Below are 6,162 nucleotides of genomic sequence, written 5' to 3'. Positions count from 1 at the left end.
CTCACACTTAAATCAACATCCCTCAAGTTGTCTAAGTGATACATGATCCAAATAAACTAACCCATGTCCGATCATCACACGAGATGGGGTAGTCATCAAGGATGGACATCTCCATGTTGATCATATCTACTATATGACTCATGTTCGACCTTTAGGTCTCCTGTGTTCCGAGGCCATGTCTGTACATGCTATGCTCGTCAAGTTTAACCCAAGTATTTTGCATGTGTAAAACTGACTTACACCCGTTGTATGCGAACGTAGAGTCTATCACACCCGAGCATCACGAGGTGCTTCGAAACGACAAACTTTTGCAACGGTGCATAACTAGGGAGAACACAATTTCTTGAAATTAAGTGAAGAGATCATCTTATAATGCTACTGTCGTCCTAAACAAAATAATATGCATAAAAAGATAAACATCACATGTAATCAATATGTGACATGGTATGACCATTATCATCTCGTGCCTTTGATCTCCATCTCCAAAGCACTGGCATGATCTCCATCGTCACCGTCATGACACCATGATCTCCATCATCATGTTGTCGTGTGGTCGTCTCGCCAACTATTGCTTCTACAACTATTGTTAACGCATAGCGATAAAGTAAAGCAATTACATGACGATTAATAAATTAAAGACAACCCTATGCCTCCTGGCGGTTGCCGAACTCATCAACATGCAAGTCGTGAACCTATTACAAAACGTGATCATCTCATACATCAACTTATATCACATCACGTTTTTTACCATACCACATCACAACATGCCTTGCAAAAACAAGTTAGACGTCCTCTACTTTGTTGTTGCAAATTTTACGTGGCTGTTATGGGCAACAAGCAAGAACCGTTCTTACCTATGGAAAGCAACAACGACGATAATCAAGTTGCATTTTAACCTTCTACAAGGTCCGCATTCGTCAAATTAGATTCAACTAAAGTAGGAGAGACAGACACCCGCTAGCCACCTTATGCAAAACAAGTTGCATGTCAGTCGGTGAAACTGGTCTCATGTGCGAGGACATGTAAAGTTGGTACGAGCCCTTTCATCCCGCAATACCGCCGAATCCAAATAAGACAAGAGAGGTAAGCAAAATTTGAGTATCAATGCCCACAACTCTTTGTGTTCTACTCGTGCATATACATCTACACATAGACCTAACTCTGATACCATTGTTGGGGGAATGAAGCATGAAAATCAAAAAAATCCTACAAACATCCAAGATCTATCTAGAAGAAGTATAGCAAAGAGAGGGGAACACCCCAAGCTCTGATACCACTATTCATGCTAGATTTCACTTTTTTTCTCAATGTGCATTCGAAGTTTGGACTTGAAAATTTTAGAGGTTGTAGTCACATTCCTTGTGAACACTTGCAATTCTTCCATAATTTTTGAAATATTTAAAATTGATGTTTTGAAATTGGAGCATGGGGAGCACCTGATATTTCGTCGCCTTCGCTAGTTTTCTTCACAGAGAGAACATCGCCATTGTTCCCCCACATCCCGACCGTGGCTCCATACCTCTCGCCGCTCCTTTCCCATTCCTACGCAGCTCCTCCACCCTGTACTCGCAGCGCCTCAGCCAGCGATCAACCATAGCTCACCTCCTCCTCAAGCCCCTGCTCATACTACAGCCGTCGCCGCCACCAGCTCTATTCCAAGCCCGGCCGCCCCAATCCGGCTGTGACTGTGGGATCTGATTTGTATTAGTTGTGGCTAAGATTGGAATTCTTTGCTTGCCATGGTGATTGCAGATGGAGGTGTGCCGGTTGGTGATGAGCATTTCTATGCTTCACAACTTTTCATGAAAAAAGAATATCGTGATGTATTCAGTTGTTTAGTGGAGGATGGTGCTGCTGTGAGGCTCGAGTGGCTTAGAAGACGTGGGAGGTGATGAAGAATAACTAGCGAGCAACTTAGATGTGTTATTTGCTTTGAACTAATTGTTTACTTCGGGCATCTGTAGTGTTGCATGGATTATTTGCTGTCAACTCGTGTTAGTGTCATAAACTATTTGATGTCAACTGAACAGGGCGATTTGGTGCCCGAGCCCAGCTGCTCCCGATATCCCCGCGTCCATATCTGGCTTGGGATCCAAATAAATCGGTCTGACACACCTGACAATCGTAAAGAAAAGACAGTGTACGAAGGAAATACAGCACGGAACAGTGGTGAATTCGTGGGGCCAATTCGTATCGTTGGGACGGTGGACGAGCGCTACCGTCCTGGTCCGTGGATCAGAAAGTTGCAATTCTTACCGAGCCACAGATCAGATAACGACGGAAAAGCTAGGCCGTTTGTCGCATGTTTCCTCTCAAGAACAGCTTCGTCCCCCTTTCGTCTACGAGTGAGCTGCTCGTGGCGGCGGCGCTAATTTCGGCCACCCGCGGCCAAGGAAAATGGAGGACGCTGGTGTGGAGTTTCTTCTGGACGCTGTCGACAGGTTAGTTTCTATAGATCTGGGTATTTCGTGGGATTTGTTTTGCATTCTGCCAGACCTGAATCAAGTAGATAACAATGTGGCCTGGCTGTCATCCATTGCCATTCTTCTCTCAGGTTCCCGCCGCGGGAGGAGTACGCGGACAACATTGAACATAGATCCGGTTCCTCTGGTCTTGTTGCCCACAAGGGAAACCAATCGTGGAGACCCTGAAGACTCAAATGTCGGGTCTGGCTGCGGGCAATGGCTCGGCGACGATGGAGCTGACAAAGCACGAGACGGAGTTCGCCGACGTTCAGATTCATCTCCGACCATGTCAGCGCAGTCAACTGACAAAGTCAACCCACAGGCCCCAAGTTGGAAAAAAAAGGTCTGAACATGAAGCCCATCCGACCGTTTTTCGATCCATTTTAATATACAAAATCCAAGCAAAATCATTTACAAACTGAGAATATGATATAGATAGGTTAGTCATTGGCAGCTGATCCTTACTGGCCAATCGGCAGAAAGTTCTGTGCTATTACTTTTGAGATTCTAGTGTGCTGAATTTATAATATGTTTGCAAAAAAATTCAGGTTGTGGCTGGGTAGTGCACCGACAAACCGAACAACGTGACCGTCTCGCATTAGTACTCTTTAGCGGTCAATTCGCAAATAGGCGGAGGAACTGACAAAGAGTGTCGTACGACCAGCACTTGGCCTGAGTTTTGATTCACTTGGTGAGGCATATGACTTTTACAGCCTACATTGCTCACTTGCATTTACAGAAAAAAAAGTATTTGTTCTTGGTTGGTAACTACTCCTATTTGATTTGGCATTGAACAGATAAAACCTGAAAACTACTTTGACAATTGAAGATTTTTGGCATCCGGTTGCCGGGAGCCAGGTGGCTTCTTGTTACATGAATGTAAGCATTAAAAACAAAAAAAAACTTTAGCTATAAATTTATGGATGATGGGTGTACATTAAAAATAACATGATTGAATTTCATGTGGTGATACTATCAACACAAATCGAAGCACTGTGAGCAGCTCAGAGCCTAATTGTTGCTGGCAGACAGAACCAAGGTGCGGCAGAAGCAAACGAAGAGGACCAGCCTGGACCAGGAACTTCTAATGGTGCAGGACATCAAAACGGGAAAACTATAATGGAAGAAATCTCAGATTCCTTGAGCAGCGATAGTGATGGCAATGGCGGTGATCCAAACGATAGCATTATCAGAGAGTAGAAGACAGAGGTTTGCCATGCAAATTTAGTGGTTTTGCTTCTTGTAATTGTTGTGCTGACATTTAACGTTTATACAAACTTAATAAAGGTCAACCCCTAGGGCTACAGAGTTCGCAGGGAAGCCTCCGTATTAGGAATGATGTGGAAGGTGGCCATGTCACAGGTTTGTGCTTCAAAAAATATCGTATGGCTGGTGTGGAAAACATGTTTGTGAGGAGCTGTTGAAAAGCAACATATGATTGAATAGGTGCACATGACAGGTTTTGCGCCACGGGGTATGATGAGGCTGAGGCAAAGACTGCAGTTGAGGGACGGTGGTGACCATGGAGCCGGTAGCAGCGGTGCCGCTGCCGGGGCTGATCTTACTGAAGAAAACGGTGAGCATCAAAGCAGGGAGGCACAGAGGACATGGAACGAAATGGCAGTTGTTGAGGAGCAAGCAAAGATAGACCTTGAATGTGAGGAAGCATCTTTCTTTGGTTCCTCGATTGTGGTTCTCACAATAAGAGAAAGTAAATTTGGGTTGCTAGATACTAAAAATTTGATGTTTGTTCGGTACTATACCAGTGAGGGGTGGTGCAGCAAACAGTGGTGCGTTAGGGGCTTCCAGTGGACCTCCAGACGAAGAACACTAGCAACGTGTGTGCAGCCTGGCTGCGGCAGCTCTATACTTAGTGGACAGAGCAATAGACAATTCCATTCTCGCCTGTGCACATTGCTATGTCCTTTATTGTTTTGCATGTAGCAACCGGTGCATTGCCGACAAACATGCATCTTTGATCAAGCAAGGGCTCTGCTGTCAAGGCTGGGCGTATGGAGATATTGGACGTAAGTAATTTTGCTCCATGATGGTTGATGTTTGAACTTCTGTTTTTCTGATATCTAGGTTGCTGATGAAAACAATACACTCATTTGTTGATTGTAGATGCTGCCTCTCCTGGAGGCCAAGAGAAAGGTGGAGAAACGGGAGAAGCTAGAGACGGCGTTGCTAATGACGACATTAATTGGGAAGAACTGAAGAATGAAAGCCGGGAAGCACCACCAATGACAACTCAAGAACAAATGGATACTGATAATTAATTTGCATGAAATCTTGATCATTATGCAATGGCATAGGTACACCGCCAGAAGCCAAAATTCTTTTTCCTTGAGGGGGTTGCATTTAACTGTGCCATTGTTGCTGGAAAAAAATGTTTTTTCATCTTTCAGAGCTGGACGTTGAATTGATGAAGATCACATAGATTCGATGTGGCATCGAAGGTGCCAACAAATTACATGGGAGAGCAAGTTGCATCAGGGGGAGAGTCCGATACAATTGATGAAGATCACATAGATTCGATGCTGGCCTCCTTGAACATGTGCATTCCCCGGATTGCGTGGACTGGAGGTATGTTTCAGTGGTGAAGACAGCTACCTTTTTGTATGAAACAACTGGAATAATATTTATGGGGTATTGGGGTTGTGGGTACTTTATGAAATTTTGTATTCATGTTAGTAAATAATACTGATCGGTAACCATGTGTTTTTTGGATTAAACAGCAATGATGGTGGTTGGGAGTGGCAGGCCTGGAGACGACGTGGACGAAGATCCTCCGTGCAATGGTGTGATACTGCTTGGCTGGCATAGTGAAGACCGTGAAGCAGAAGCTGAGTCTAGCAGCGAAGGTGTCCGTGCTAACCAGAAGCGGAAAATCCTGTCGCCGCTTTGTGGATGTGGTTACAAACTGTCGGCCTGGACTGTTTCATCGAGATGATGAAGGTATTCGTCCTTCCTAGGCAGGCAGAATTGCTGTAACTATGATCCGGTGCCCAGCTGCTAAACATTGTATTAAGTGAAAAAATTGGCCTCAGATAGCGGAAAAAAAATAGAGCTCTTGGGATGCAGTACAAAATAGACAGCATGACAACCTGAAGTTGGGCATTCATTAAATCCGCGCGCGCGGCAACAAACACAACGGCGGCTAATTGAATTCAGAATTTGATCAAAAAACCATGTCCATCTGCATGGCATCTTTTGCTTGAGACAGTGCCATTTGGAAGCGTTGCTCGCTTGAGACAAGTGCATGAGAGCCCTTGCATTTTGCTGTTCGAGAATCATGGTGAGCTCATCAGTTACCTGCGTTGAGGATAAAACAAAAAAAATTAGGGAAAAATAGAAGGACAGGGTGTAATGTGGGCGTTCGTAGGTTCAGCATTATACATACGAGATGTGGCTACTGCCGTCGTAAATACTTGACAAAATCAAGTGGTTCTCGTCTTCTCGAGCTCCGAACTGCAAAACGGACAGGGGATCAGACAAAGGAGAAAGTCTTGAAACGGGAAGCGAGGATGAAGAAGCAGCAGACATGGCGGCAGAGATGCAAGCGAGCTAGCACTACGGCAATGGGTATATTTTTCTCTTCAGTTCGATGTTGGACGGGTGGCTGGTGGACTCATTTTGGTTGCCGTCTGTGCGTCCGGCGGCATGCATGGCTCAGCCCGGCTCAGAGAAGGGAGTG

General features: G+C 45.0%; 1 long non-coding RNA gene across 4 annotated transcripts; it reads left to right on the top strand.

Moving 5' to 3' along the window:
- Positions 1-2,213: 2,213 nt before the first annotated feature.
- LOC123136456 (uncharacterized) lies at positions 2,214-5,556 on the top strand. Of its 4 annotated transcripts, none has more exons than XR_006466980.1 (11): positions 2,214-2,441; positions 2,555-2,808; positions 3,014-3,156; positions 3,263-3,344; positions 3,494-3,674; positions 3,753-3,827; positions 3,925-4,122; positions 4,232-4,492; positions 4,590-4,780; positions 4,874-5,051; positions 5,204-5,556. It is a non-coding gene; the product is annotated as an uncharacterized lncRNA (long non-coding RNA). The 4 variants fall into 4 exon arrangements; XR_006466967.1 differs by having other exon boundaries at positions 3,457-3,674; XR_006466973.1 differs by having other exon boundaries at positions 3,457-3,674; positions 3,912-4,122.
- Positions 5,557-6,162: the final 606 nt, after the last annotated feature.

This window comes from Triticum aestivum, chromosome 1B (genome assembly GCF_018294505.1).
Source record: "Triticum aestivum cultivar Chinese Spring chromosome 1B, IWGSC CS RefSeq v2.1, whole genome shotgun sequence".
In the NCBI taxonomy this organism is placed as follows: Eukaryota; Viridiplantae; Streptophyta; class Magnoliopsida; order Poales; family Poaceae; genus Triticum; species Triticum aestivum.
Note: the sequence above shows the minus strand (reverse complement) of the source record. Positions and strands in the feature narration are given on the sequence as shown.